The following is a 16,679-nucleotide window of genomic DNA, read 5'->3' as shown; positions in this document are numbered from 1 at the left end:
GCAAGACCTTTAATAATGGACTCTCACGGGTCACTCTTCTCTCATGAAGCAAAGGGTGAACATATATATGTATAAGAGAGAAACAAAAATAGTCGCTCACCTAGACTACGACCCACCTAAACATGCATGCAACTAATATGATAGACAATTCTAGCTACCAAACCTACATTCCAACCAAACGAGGTCCTGTCACAGCCGAGGGCTTACAAAAATATGGTAAAGTGAGGCAATGGGTAAGAAAAGGCAAAACAATTATGGGAATGTGGAGGTATAGGCGGCCAAGCTAGTACCTAAACAGAACCATATGAGACATATCCATTTCCAACTCAATTAAGAATTAAGCACAATGCCCTTCATTTGGCATAAAATCTCACCAAACCAAACTGAACTAACTCCTCAAATGATATAAGATAGAACATAGGAGTGAAACCGTCTCATAATCAAACATCTTTTTATTTTTTTGATGTTTTCGAATTTTTCTTTTTTTCTTTTTTTTTTTCTCGGTTTCTTCTTCTTCATTTTTTTCTTTTTCTGATTTTTTTCGATTTCTCTTTTTTGCATTTTTTTTCACGTCTTTTTTTTCTTTTCCTCCTTCTCTTCATAAATTACCAACTCTGATTCAAAGGATACAAGCCACCTTGATACAAAAGACAATATACCGCAAAACAATCTAAACTAGCTTGACAAGGCAGGCTAAATTTGGAATGTAGCTAAAAGGGTCAACAGGCAAATTTGGCTAATGTGGAGTTAAATGGGTAAAAATGAAAGAAAAGGGAATTTGTAAGCAACCTCTCTGCATGTGACACCAACCACTAACCCGAATGTATGTAGGCAAAAAGCAACTGAATTTCATATATGTGCAAATTGATGAACATGTTATGCGAGGAGTAACTACTCACAATCCTACATGAAACTGGTCGCAAATGACACCAGTTTATACGGCTCTAATCCTTAGAATATATAAGTAGGTTGCCAAAATTTCAGGTCAAGTCTATATGTTCAGCTAAATTTAACATTAACTCGTAGATATGCAATAAGACATAGCTAAAAGATAACAGTTTATTGCAAGGCTTAAGCAAAAAGACAATTATAGTGCAATTTCATCACTGAAATCCATCGTTCCGACTCAACCTATATGCTAAAATAAACGTGAAATTTTAGAAATTTTTTGAAATTTTTCAATTTTTATGAGTATCAGATTTTTGATTTTTATGAAAATAAACAACAATGCATACTGAAATTAAACGTGATAACAGAAATGCAATAAAAACAAGATGCAGACACAGATACGGATGCATAACCTCCCCAAACCAAACCGTACAATGCCCCCATTGTACCAAAACATGGAAAGGAAACGCAAACTAAGGAAGAAAGAGAGTAAAATACGAAAAAACTCACAAAACGCGCGAATAAAGGGACCTCCCCAAACCGACCATGAACATGGGAGGTTGCTAAAGGCCCGGAAAACCGTCTCAGTAAGCTAATCCAAGTCAAACACACTCGATAGCAGTCGAACAGTGGCTGATCGAGTAGAATGGGCATCTAAAACTGCTCGATCGAGGAGAATAGCAGTCGATCGAGTGGTTTGTCTTTTTGCAGGTGGTCGATCGAGTAAAAAGTTCACTCGATCGAGTGAAAATAGCAGCAAAAGTGCTCGATCGAGTAGAAAAACTACTCGATCGAGTGATTCTCAGCGTGTTTCTTGCAAAACGCAATTAAAAACAGCCCGCAAACTAACTAGACAAGCATACTGAGATAGCCTATGGTATATAAACCATTTATTACAACTAAAATGAAATAGAAAATTAAAAATAAAAACTCCGGGTTGCCTCCCGGGTAGCGCTAGCTTCAGTCAGGTCCCATCTCGACCTTCTTTTCTTCGAGCTCTAAATAGTTATAATCAAAACAGCTCAAAGCGCGCAGCATTAAATCATACATCTGCGCATGTGCTACAAAAAAGCATAAGTAGCACCATAGTGGAATAAAAGTATAGGAATTAAAAATGTTTAACCGTTTAAGTCTAACAAATTTCCTATGTGAGCTCCTAAATATATCCACATAATGAAGGAGCGCGGGAGCAATTGTCAATAAAGTAGGGTATCGTTTCAGATTAACGAGATTAAGGTGACAAGGACGGTGAAAATTCGTTAAATTACGCGTCCACATGTGAGAGGGTATAGCTTTAAAAGAAGAAGCACGAATCATATGAGGCAAAATACTATTAAAACAAACAATAATGAAATTATCGTTTACTACCTCGGGTTGGTCGCTCTCAACGACGGAATCACTGACAAAGGAATGTATTACCTCATCCGTGCTAGGAGCAATTACCGTCTCAGCTGCTTCTTCATCAACCTCCTCCGTGGAATCCATCCCGTAAATCGCAGCTTCAAGTGTATCCGACTCGGCTGTGAATAAGGGAGGTTCACCGTAACTGTTATCATCATCAAACTCGTCACCCAAAACAAACCCAAGTGACGAATCAAAGCTCCCAATGGCCAATTCACTCGATCGAGCAGATTTACTACTCGATCGGCCACTTTCCTCCTGCATTTCACTCGATCGAGCAGATTTATTACTCGATCGATCACTTTCTCCTGGAAATTCACTCGATCGACTAATGTTAGTCACTCGATCGAGTGATTCCTCCTGTACAGGGCTAAAATCTTCGCATAAACTCTTGAAATACGACAGAAATTCGTCATCCGAGTCATAGAAATCGTTCTCAGCACTGGGCAACACGGGTTCTTCATGGGAAAACCCGCTCTCGGTCAAGTACACCTCTTCTGGTGGCCTACCATCCGACTCAGCTGCTAACTGAGCAATTTCAGACTCCAGCTCAATGATTTGAGCTTCCATACGTCTATCATATTCTTGCATTTCAGATGCAAGTGTCTCCAACAAATATTTCAGCTCCGCAATTTCTTCTTTCTGTATATCAGAAGGATCTTGTTGCGGTGGCCATTGATAGGGTGGATGTGGCGGCACAACTACAGCTGCATTATGCTCAGCAGCACCACATCCCCAAGATTTCTTCCTTTCCCAACTAGCAAGTTTTTCAGCTTGGGCTTCAAAATGAGCAATAAGTCGGGAAACGGATGGCATCTCGGCAAAAGGGATTGAAGGTACTCAAGCCTTCCCTTCGATATCTCCCTCAGTAGCCTGTCTAATAAACCTGTAGGCCTATCAAAACAGCACTAAAGAGAAAGATAAGAACAGCCTCAAGGTACTTAGTCTTCCCTTGAGGCGAAAGACAAACAAAATAAAACAGATAAAAGCGTCGCCTCCCCGGCAACGGCGCCAAAATTTGATACGGTCGTTATGTACCAAAAATAAAATACCTAAATACAACTAACAGAAGCTAGCAGCAAGTAGGGTCGATCTCCACAGGGAGGCTATTTTGCTAATTATCTGTTTAACTCAATCTGTCTAATGTCACAATTGGGGGTTTTGATTGTTTAACTAAACTAAAAAGACTAAGGTAAGAGAGAAATGAATGCGAGAAATTAACAATAAGAGAAGGGAATATGCTAGGGGTCGGTCTACCGTGGCAGTTACACTATCGGGTCAACTGAGTTGATTAAACTATTGATAAGAAGAGCGAGGTCGTCACCTTTCGGTCCTTAAACCTACGATTATACCCTTTCGGTCTCTAATCGCCCTAGGGTCTCCTAACTTAGCTTTCGCCCTAATTAGGTATCACCTATTGTAATTAAGCAAGCCTTCCCTTCCAATCTTTCGATCCAGGTCGGGGTTAACTAAATAAATTGGTCTCCTGCATGCATTCATTCAACCTAATAACAATTATATTGCCTAATACAATTCTTATCGCAAGACTAATCTAATCAAGTCGATCCTTACATATTACTACCACGGCTTTCCTAATCCTAACATATTAAGGGAATTTAGCTAGACATGGATAAAAGAAGAACGAGAGTAAAGGAAGTAAGAACAATAAAAATTAAATAAGGATAGAGAAGAGAAGAAAAAATTACTGAATTAAATGATCCGGAAATAAGGAAGAATAAAAGCAACAGTAACAGTGTATGTGGGATGATAAGAGAGGAGAAGCCCCCTTAATTATGTCGTCCTAATATCCTATTTATAAGAAAAATAGGATTTATTAAACCTAAATGACGGAAATTAACTAAAAAGCCCAGCCCATCAGCGAATCCACTCGATCGAGTGGAATAAAACCACTCGATCGAGCAAACCAAAGCTTAAATCACTCGATCGAGTAGAAAATCTACTCGATCGAGTAAATCAATAAATGCAACTACTCGATCGACTAGAAAAAGGACTCGATCGAACAAAATTCTACTCGATCGAGTACTTTCCAGAAACAGTTTCCTGCTTTGCGCACTGAACTTCAAACGGCTGCCATTTCTTCGTTACTTAGGCAAACAGGGTGATTCTGGTAACGTTGGAAAGCTAAGAGAACAAGCTTTCATCTCCAATTGGAATCACCTGAATATCAGTTGTAGAACTCGAGATATGGCTCTTCAAAGTAGGCACTAGCAATTTGAAGTTCTTCCTTTGCTCGCCTAGCTATCTTTCTTCTTTGCGCATCTCAAAATAGTTACATTCCCGCTCCAAATTCACTCTTCCTCCAAATGCATGCTAAACGGACGGTAAAAGGCTTGATTCGACTACTTTATGGTTCATTCCTACAAATAAGACAAAACAAACCAAAGTAGCATATTCGGGGTATTTCGTAGCATAAACTACGATAAAATCGTAGAAATACGTGCATAAAATAGGCTAAAAAGACTATAAAAAATGCACGTATCAATACACCTGTTGGAATATGTGTCCTCCGACAATAATGCGATCACAACTGTTGATCATAATGATCACATGTTTAAAACTCGTTTTAAGAATACATGTGGGATGTAATATTTTACAGTCAACTGGTCCACACATATCGGTAATGATTGGCTAACTAGAGTTTGACATTACTGTCGTGCGACGGTGGTGATCAGTTGATCCCCTTAGGTCATACCAATAGGGAAATACTCTTAATTTATTATTTAATTAATCGTATACCGATACGAGTTAATTAAATTGCTTAAAATTGACGGATGATTTTGTGAGTAAAGTTAACGTGTCTTTTTGTAATTCGATTAAATTAGATACGGTCTAAGTAATCGAATTGTTTTATTACTTGGATAAAATTATTGTTTACGAAACAATTGATATTGAATTGAGATTGAATGAATGATTTATTATAAATACAAGATGTTGTGATTTATAATTAATAAACTATTTTGGTACAAGTAATTACGAATTACTAGTCGATTTTGTAAATGAGATATTTTATGAGTATGTTGATTTTTAATATGTTAAAAATACATTACATTGTGACATGTCATGTAACATGGTACATGTGACAAAATTGACAAATGACAAAATAAAATAGACCTCCCATTTTATTGATATATACCGAAATATTGGAGGGAGTTAGTGGAAAAATTCTGTTAATTGTTTAAGTGGAAAACACAATGATGGAAGCTAACAAGTAGCCATGCAAACCTAAGCTTTTGAGAAGAGCAAAAATAAAAGGCATTGGGCATACTACCCAAGGCCAAAATTTCGGCCAACCATAGGAGAAAACAAAAGAGTTTTTCTTTTCAATTTATTTATTCATCATTTTTAATACAAAAATTTCTAGTGTAAGAAATTTTGACTATTCTCTCTACATCTTATGACATTTATAGAGAAATAAAAACCTCACAAAAGCTCTCTCTTGAACCGAAATTCAAGAGCAAAATTAACATTTTTGTGTCAAATTTAAGTATAATTAATATTATTACTAGATCAAAATAATATTAGTTATTATGAGTTTTCTTTGGGTATATGCTTTTGGGAGAGATTCTAAACTTGAATCTTGTTCATCCATTGTTGGAGAGCTCAAGAACTAACAAGAAGGAGATCTTGTTGGTGCCCATAAAACTGAAATCATGTAGTAAGGACAATGATTTCTTCTCTTTTAATTTAAGTTTGCATACATAAGATTTGTAAATTAATTTTTATGACTAAATTAATTGAAATATATATGAATATGTAAAGTAATGAGATATAGATTTCAAACAAGCGGTATCAAGAGCCTTTGGTTGTTTGCATGCAAATCGGTTATATTTTTTCCGAGTTATACGATTAACATATAAAACTTGTAAATTTGTGTTATTATGATATATCACGAAATAAACTATGCATGTTAAAGTTTTTTATCCTAAAATGTATTTAGGATAGTTTGGTTAATTTACGGACTTTTATTGTTCATCATATATAATAATGGTATTAAAAATGTGATTTTATGATTAAAATGTCATTTTCGGACTAAAATTAGCTAAACTTTGAATTTTTCAGTGGTTTTTGGATATGTTTTCACATATATTATTTTGAGATGACCTATAAATTTTAAGGATTTTTGGAGTTTTTACGCTCGAAATATGGATTTTTCATGATATAAATCGTATTTAAATGAAAAATAGGTTAATATGAGATAAATTTCGAATCTGGTCATAGAAATTTAGTATGTTGTCACATGAAATTTTATAAGATGTGTGTAAAATAATACGCTATATTGAAGTCTTTATGCATGATTTATGAATTTTTGATGAAAAATAGCATAAATAGTGACTTAATTAGTAAATAATTGCTAAAACATACTCCATGACTAAGGAAAAACGTCAAATGTTGCATTTTATTATCTTTTTCAGATCTAAAATTGAAAAGTTGATAAATATATTTGTTCTCATGTTTTTATGATTATATTTGATAAATCCGATAAACCGCAAAATTGTTTTTCCCGATAAAATTCGAAATTTTAACCTAAGTTTTTGAACATTATGAGTGTCATGGTATTTTTCCAGAATGTTCAAGAGTTTAAATTTCAAATTTCAAATTTATTTGAAATTTTTGTGATTTATTTGAAGTTTATAGTATTTTATTGTAATTTTGGGTCCATTAATGAACAATTTTAAGAAATATGAGTTAATTATAGTCAAATAGTTTAATATACGATATTGGCTCCTTAAAGGCAATTTAGCATAAAATTGGGCATGTTCATACATATTATAATGCTGCATTTTATTTATGATTGTCATAATTTTATTTTATGTAATTTTGAATTATGTAATTTACTTAGTATTGCCTTAGTTTTTAATTGGTATTACCCGAAATGTATGGGAATATCGATTCGGTTGTAATTTATTGTGATCTCGTATCACCGTTTTGTAATTTAATAGATTTATTTTATTTTAATTACAAATGTATAATAGGAAATTATGTAATTTGTTATGTAATTTATTTATTCTGGAGTTCCTTGAAGACGGTGTCACACAAGAAGGCGATACATAAAGACGGTGTTACCTCGAGATACGTGCCAAAACCGAAGTTCAAGGGACCAATGAAGTTGGTTTCTGAATATGTAATAGTTATTAGATTTTCTATTTTAGGAAGGCCATACTAGGATTTTTTTTATGCTTTGCATTTCATTTATATGTCGCATGCATCGCTAAATCGCCATAACTAAAACATGCATCATCATTTTATCGAGTTTATCGACCGTGTCAATTAGAATTATCGTAGTTCACCGCTTTAGTTCACTTAAAACGTGATAGATAATAATTTGACATGACCTCCCGCTAAAAATAAATAATTGAGACATAGCCTTACCAAAAGTAGAAACCATGAAAACCTGTTTCGCGAGGGAGTGCACTCGGCCGTCTCGGGGTACAAACCTTGTTGATGAGGGTTTCATCGGCCATCCCGTGCCCAAGTTAATGTGAATTTGGATCATGGACACATTTATTCGAAATTTGGATTGACCTCAACGGAAGTATTCGTGACCGTAGTCGCATGTGTTCCGGGCTATAGATAAATATTAGAGTAATTTTATCGACCAAGAATTCTAAAAGTAGAATCGATTAAAGAGTTAGTCCACCGAGTTATATTGATAAGGGTTTCATCGGCTATCCCGTGCCCAAGTTAATATGAATTTGGATCTCAGAATCATTTATCATAGTTGGGTAGAGGTCACTATGTAAATGCTATACTTGTTATTTACAAGCATAATTATAACGATGAATGTTTTTTTTCACTATTCCGTTATCATATTGTTCTATTTATTTACCACAATTCATATACGATATCGTTTCGATTTTTGATTCAAATCTCCATTAAAACATCGTAACTATAGACAAATATGAATTTGCTTCTAAAACCTCATATGAACCATTGCTAAGGATCTCTTGTAAAGAGTATAGATAAAAGTTATTCATTATCAAACAGGTTTTTTGATTCTTGACTAACACATCTACTTACAATGGATTGTTTTTCATATACTTAATTAAATTAAGTACCTTGAAGCGATAAATTGTTTTGGTAATTAGATTTGTCAGAATTCGTAATTAACCAAAATAACGCAACCACTTCAATGAAAGTTTTAAGACTAAAACGATTGAATTGAAGAGTAGTCTTCATAAGATTCAACTTTGCTTCTCTAAGTAAAGATTCTTGAAATGAGTGGGAGCATTCTCTTAAACCGTTAAGAAAAGGACGAGGTTCAAGAAGTAAAGATTATAATGGAATTGATACAAGATAATGTTAAAAGTAAAGTTATTGAGAATAACGACACTAAACCTATCAATCCCGACCGATAAAGTTTCCATTGTCTTAAATGTTGGACACTAGAAAGGAAACTACCCCAAATTGTTAAAGAATAAGCAAGTTAGTTATGGGACATCTAATAAGACTTAGTTCTTTATTTATTTAATTGACATAAGTTTTGCTAGTACCATCTCGTCAATATTAGAAACCGATGGTGGTTTTCATCATTGTATGCGATACATAGGATGATTAGAATATGACGACTAGCAACAATGATGTTGAGAGATAGAGTCATTGTGTACTCAATCTAGTTTTTGGGTTTGGAGTTATACTTAATTGTGACTATTAAGTGCATAAACTCTAAATAAGAATATAAACTTGTTAAGATACAAAAGAGGTTTCACTTTTGTGACCCTATACACCATGATTTGATGGCTAGCCCATTATCAAGGTGATTATATTCTAAACCAAACTAGAATGATATATCATGAAGATGATGCAAGACTCAAATTGGTAACCCAAGATTAAACCTTAAATTATAGAATGATGAACGCAAAGAGTTATCGAGTACTCTTGAAACCATTAGATTGTTAATGGTATATGCGTATCTTGTATTCAAAGCAAGATATCTCGTGCTTTTTGGTTGAAAAGGAAATCGGGGTTGTAAATCATTGATACAGAATAGGTTGATCATTTTCTTTTACCATCAATTTAAGTTGACACCAATATGTTTACTTAATAAGGTAAAAGGATAAATCTTTGAAGGAGTTCAAAGAGTTCCATGAATCTCGATTTAGTCGTGAAGCGATTATCAAACTGAAGACTTTGATATAAGCCAAGGGAAATGTGATATAGTATCACAAGTTAATCTCTCTTAGCACGCATTATGGGATTATGTGTGGTTGGATAAAGAAATCAACCGCTATTCAATATGGTTTTGACTTCAATCAAGTTACTTTGAGTTACTTGATCCTTTTGGGGATTTTATCATTTTGTCTAAATTATTTTTCCACTAAATCTAAAACGAATCATATGAGATATGAAATGGTAGAGTACCATGCTTGTAAGTTTTCAAAAGAAACAAATGCTCATTTTTCCCTTATTATAATCACGAGTACAACGGGTTTGTGGCTCGTGAAGCTGTCTTTCTAAAATACAAGTTTATTTCTAGAAGACAGAGTGGGAGAAATTATTCAAGAACCACAAAGAATGTTATGTCACAAGAAACTGGTCTTTCTTGGCTACATGAGACGTTTTGTTGGCTACATGAGACATTTTGTGTAAGACGTAGTTTCTTCAAAACCTAGGAGGTTAAAGTCATCACTTGTTGAAAATGATGAATTAGTGTTACTTTTAGAAAGTAAAGAGCTTACAACTTACAAAGAAATCGTTTGATTCAAGTTGATTACTTCTAGAAAGTAATGAACATATGACTTACATGAGAGTGTTTAAAGTCACAACTCAATACAAGGCTTAGAGCCATGAAAATCCGAAATAAAAGGCTTGATTAGTGACAAAGGGTTTTGCACTAATAAAGAGAGATTTCAAGGCTTGATTGGTTGCAAAGGGTCTTGCACTAGTTGAAATGCTTAAGTCTATTTGGATCTTTTTAGGGATTGTGTTTTAATATGAAATACATAGCGAGTGAATCTAAAACCCAGTTCTACAATTAGAAGGAATGTATTCAATACATGTTATGAGTTTTATAGATTCTTACAATCCTAAGATAATGTGCAACTTAAGAGATGGTCTTGAGTAGGAAATCAATGAGTTGGAATCAATGTTTTGATCATGTTATAAAACTTTTCTCGATAAGTCGAGAAGTTGTGTTTATACATGAAGTTTAGTGGGAGTTACGGAAATTTTAATTAGTCTTATATGTGGATGACATATTGATCATTGGGAATGATTTAAGACTTTTGGAGTAACATAATACATCTTTAATATCCAGATTTATGTAGATAAATCCACATGATATTAGTGTCAAATAAGAAGTCTTATGTTGATAAGATTCATGACTAGTTCAATCAAGTTGAACATATTTGATTGATTCCATTTGCTTCCGCTGCCGAATCAATTAAATAGGAAATGATGTATAACACTTCATATACTTTTAGTATGATGAATTGTTTCAAATCGAATTTAAGTAATAGTTACCAAGTAAGCCATAAAGATTACCCTTAAGTGCTTGCAGAAGCATTAAAGAAGTAAAGCAAAGTGTTTATGATACAATTTTGTGTAAGGGTGTTACACAAGTGGCAATTGACAATTGAGATTGCGCATGGTTTCCGACAAAACCATAGTCAAAAACACATTAGGATGGTTAAGATACCATTGTGGCTATGTTATTTAAGAAATAGATTTTCTAGAATCGTTCTAGGCAATAAAGAACAGTAAGAAATATTTACAACGGAAATTGAGTACACTTGCAATCATGGGATGTGCAAGAGGGATGAGTCCCGCACACTGTGAAAACAGTGGAAGCTATTTTAAGGCATGAAAGCCTATGTCTTGATTGGATCTCGACACGTACTCAGAAAGTTTTGTAATGCAAATGTATACATTACAAAGGAAAACGAGTATGTAGTAAGGTTGAGTAAGGTACAAGAAGTTGATAAAACCTACTAACCAAAGCCTTCTCATAGGCTTAACATGATGAGTCATGTCATTTCAATTAAATTGAGATGAACAACTACATTCAAGATCAAACTGGAGTATAGAATATGAAGTAGTAATCAAGTATTGATTACTCATATGATAATCACATTTATCGTTCGAGTTTTTAAAATCTGAAAACTCCTTTATACTTTGTTACATCCAAACGGGTTGTAGAGACAATATTGAACCCCGTTAAAGCGAACCCGGATTAACATGGTATTCGCCCATAGTCACTTATATGAGGTGACGTCTCGAAGTGACTAGAGTGTGATGCGATTGATGGCAAGTTCAAGTGCCATAGAGTAATATGAGAATGACTAGTCGATCACATAGGCAGACTGTTAGGAACACTTTGTCGGGCCTTATGACCGCTTATAGAGTTCTGGCAAATTTATATAGCCTGGTCGTTGCCAGAGCTACTATAGTATTCTAATGAGTCGATTCTTTTGATTAAAGACTGTTCACCTAAGGTGGCACAGTTTCAGATTAACTTTGATTTGTGTTACTACGACCTTCGTAAATGGGGTCAAATGGGCATATTTTGGGTTATGATGGTTGTTACTAGTCGAAGGGAATTAGTGCGATAGGAATTGTCCACCCCCTTGTCAGGGTTAAAACAATGTCTCAGGGTCACTCGAGGAGTAATGAATTGGAAATGCGTGGCCACGCTCGGAAGGTATCTATGATAGATAAATCCGGTCAATCAGTTATTCTCCAGATCGAAGAAACCACTCTCGATATGATCAATTGCAAGTACGACCCGAAAGCACCTTGCATTGAGTGGGATATAGTAATAGGACAAGAGAATTGGTGACGCACACTTGTCGAGGACAAGTGGGAGATTGTTGGAATATGTGTCCTCTGACAATAATGCGATCACAACTGTTGATCATAATGATCACATGTTTAAAACTCGTTTTAAGAATACATGTGGGATGTAATATTTTACAGTCAACTGGTCCACACATATCGGTAATGATTGGCTGACTAGAGTTTGACATTACTGTCGTGCGACGGTGGTGATCAGTTGATCCCCTTAGGTCATACCTATAGGGAAATACTCTTAATTGATTATTTAATTAATCGTTTACCGATACGAGTTAATTAAATTGCTTAAAATTGACGGATGATTTTGTGAGTAAAGTTAACGTGTCTTTTTGTAATTCGATTAAATTAGATATGGTCTAAGTAATCAAATTGTTTTATTACTTGGATAAAATTATTGTTTAAGAAACAATTGATATTGAATTGAGATTGAATGAATGATTTATTATAAATACAAGATGTTGTGATTTATAATTAATAAACTATTTTGGTACAAGTAATTACGAATTACTAGTCGATTTTGTAAACGACATATTTTATGAGTATGTTGATTTTTAATATGTTAAAAATACATTACATTGTGACATGTCATGTAACATGTTACATGTGACAAAATTGACAAATGACAAAATAAAATGGACCTCCCATTTTATTGATATATACCGAAATATTGGAGGGAGTTAGTGGAAAAATTCTGTTAATTGTTTAAGTGGAAAACACAATGATGGAAGCTAACAAGTAGCCATGCAAACCTAAGCTTTTGAGAAGAGCACAAATAAAAGGCATTGGGCATACTACCCAAGGCCAAAATTTCGGCCAACCATAGGAGAAAAGAAAAGAGTTTTTCTTTTCAATTTATTTATTCATCATTTTTAATACAAAAATTTCTAGTGTAAGAAATTTTGACTATTCTCTCTACATCTTATGACATTTATAGAGAAATAAAAACCTCACAAAAGCTCTCTCTTGAACCGAAATTCAAGAGCAAAAATAACATTTTTGTGTCAAATTTAAGTATAATTAATATTATTACTAGATCAAAATAATATTAGCTATTATGAGTTTTCCTTGGGTATATGCTTTTGGGAGAGATTCTAAACTTGAATCTTGTTCATCCATTATTGGAGAGCTCAAGAACTAACAAGAAGAAGATCTTGTTGGTGCCTATAAAACCGAAATCATGTAGTAAGGACAATGATTTATTCTCTTTTAATTTAAGTTTGCATGCATAAGGTTTGTAAATTAATTTTTATGACTAAATTAATTGAAACATATATGAATATGTAAAGTAATGAGATATAGATTTCAAACAACACCGACACACCCTTTTTAGATATCACATGGCCCAGAAAAGCCACTTCCTCTAGCCAAAACTCGCACTTGGATAACTTGGCATATAGTTGATTGTCTCGCAAGGTCTGCAAAACTAATCTCAGGTGCTCCTCATGCTCCTCCTTAGTCTTAGAGCAGACTAAGATGTCATCAATGAAGACGACCTCAAACCTGTCCAAGAACGGACTAAAAACCCAGTTCATAAGATCCATGAAAGCTGCTGGTACATTCGTCAACCCAAAAGGCATCACTACATACTCATACTGACCATAACGAGACAGGAAAGTTGTCTTAGGAGTATCCTCATCTGCTATCCTCAACTGGTGATAACCCGACCTCAAATTGATCTTAGAGAACACCCCTGCGCCACTAAGCTGGTCAAAAAGATCATCAATTCTTGGTAAAGGATACTTGTTCTTCACCGTGACACGATTCAGCTCTCTGTAGTCGATGCATATCCTCATGCTCCCATCTTTCTTTTTCACAAACAACACCGGTGCTCCCCATGGTGACACACTAGGTCGGATATACCCCTTATCTAACAGATCATGTAGTTGGTTTTTCAACACTTTCAGTTCTTTAGGTGTCATACGGTACGGTGCTTTGGATATAGGACTTGTTCCTGGTTTAAGCTCCACATTGAAGTCGATATCTCTCTTAGGTGGAAACCCCGATATCTCATCTGGAAAAACATCACTAAACTCTCCAACCACATGTATATCAGATGTTGTCAGCTCCTCCGCGCATCGGTCTCTCACTTGGTACAGAATCAAGGGACACTTCTTCCTTAAACATGACTTTAAGGACATTACAACGATGAACTTAAACTTTAGCCTCACCACAAACCCTTTATAAAACACCCTGACACCCTTGGGCCCCTTTAAAGACAATTTCTTCTGTCGGCAATCTATCTTAGCATCATACTTACCCAACCAATCCATCCCGACGATGACCTCAAACCCATCCATAGGAAACTCTAACAAGTTGACCGGTAAATCTACCCCTCCTATTACCATGGACACATCTCTATACAACTTAACACAGGACACCGACTCCCCAGAAGGTATAAACACATCATCTTTTACAAGCTCAAACTCCCCCAAACCCATAGACAAGGCATGACCTCTAGATACAAAAGAATGGGTTGCCCCTGAGTTAAGCAAAACAAAAGACGGTGTACTATGAAAAATAAAGGTATCGGTAACTACATGAGCATCATTCTCAGCTTCCAGCTTGCCCATCATAAAGAGCTTCCCGCTGCTTTTCTGACCTCCACCCTGGACCGAGGTGTTTGAAGTAGTCGGCTTAGCTGCCGAGTTCTGAGTCACACTGTTGTTCGGGCGCTGGTAGGATCCTCCACTGTTGTGGTTGAAGCCGCCATTTTTGTTGTTTTGTCCTCCACGATTACCAAAAGACCCAGACGGCTTGTTGCTAGCAAAACTCTTACTCGGAGCCTAATAAAAGCTCCCCTGATAAGCTCCTGAAACCCCTCCAACCCTGGCACTGGTACAGTCGTGCCTCTTGTGACCCACTCCACCACAGTTGAAGCAAGTAAGGTTGGAGTTGTCACTAACACTCCTACCACCACCTCTACCCCATGCTCAAGATCCCCCTGAAAACCTAGCTCCTCCAGAAAAAGCTCTAGACTGCCCATAGTTGCTCTTCTTATGGCCCGACTGATTGCCACTCTCGCTCTCTGCTTCCCTCTTCTCAGTAGTGGTCCTCTCCTTAGCCTCCTTGGACAAATCCACCAATCTCTCAGCTTGCCCAGCCCGTGAGTATACCTCTTTCAGGTCGGTAATAACTCCAGTTGGTAACCTATTCATGATCTTGGGTGTAACACCCCCTCATACCAAGGTACCTTACCAAGAACTACCCTAGCATGAAAGGCTGTTACCATCTCGGTTTCCCGAGGTTAGTATATCAAAGTTACCAATTCCAAACAACCTTTATTAAAGTATAAAGAGTTAGTGATTACATATTTCCAACACCAAACCGAAGTATAACTGCGAAAGGTCTAACAACTACAACGAATGTAAGCTAAGTCTCTTGACGGCGGAAGCTAGACTCGAGTGATGACTCCCCATGACTGTCCCATAGCTAAACATATGCATTACCTATCATAATCTGCTCACCATCCCCGAATGGATCACCACAGGTTTTACAAAACAACAACAACGGGGTCAGTACCGTTCAATCAAGATAAGACCAACAAACAATGTAACCGGCTGATCATCCTCCATCCCCGGTCTCCCGATATCACACAGTAACCGACTACACACCGAAGTGTGTAGCCCTGCCAGATTACCCATCGCAACAGGTAATCCTCGCCGCCAGTGGGTGACCGCAGCCCATCCCCACCTAGTCCAGCTCATCAACGAGCAACTAACAATCCCTGTCCCTTAATGTGCACATCCCCTCCCGTGGCTGGTTCCACGGAGGGCGAACTAGGGTGTGAAGCCACTCCCGCAAGTGACTGTACCACAATCACACAACACCACAGCATCACAGCTGTCACAACACCACAACCGTCACAACACAACCACATCACCACCGCCATCACAACACCCATACTCCGATGATCAGCAGATAACAACAATTACAATACAAGCACAGTCTTAAATCAATTAATAGTAACTGAGTAGGGAAACCCTACCTTTTCGCAATCCGCTTACGCTGCAACCAACCATACAAATGCATAACAAATACCACATCGTCACCTACAACAACAATCACATAATTCCATTCACTAACTGCAAAACCCCATTTCCCTCAATTCATGATTAAAGGCAAACCCTAGAATTAAACACCAATAAACATGGGAATAAAGACTTACCGACGAAAGGATGAATGATTGAATGCGATTGCTAAGATTGTCCATACATACACAGAGGAGAGATTGGGAGTGATTAGAGCGTCGTAGGTTTGATTAGGTTTGTAAATGGTGTTTTAGAAATTGATTATCGAATTATATAATCTCTAATTACTCCCGAATCAAACCGCTGAAATATTACTCGCTAGACCGGATACTCGGTAGAGTATAGAGTATACTCGGCCGAGTATCCTCTACTCGGTCGAGTATTCATCGTACTCGGCCGAGTGTTCCTTGGCAGTAGTCAAACAGACTCACGACACACACTACTCGACCGAGTAGGCCATACTCGGTCGAGTACCAGCCTATAAAATCCGTAGTATTACAGTCTTCCCCCCTTAAAAAGAATTTCGTCCCCGAAGTTCCAACCCAACCTATA

This window comes from Silene latifolia, chromosome Y (assembly GCF_048544455.1).
Source record: "Silene latifolia isolate original U9 population chromosome Y, ASM4854445v1, whole genome shotgun sequence".
Taxonomy (NCBI): domain Eukaryota; kingdom Viridiplantae; phylum Streptophyta; class Magnoliopsida; order Caryophyllales; family Caryophyllaceae; genus Silene; species Silene latifolia.
Note: the sequence above shows the minus strand (reverse complement) of the source record.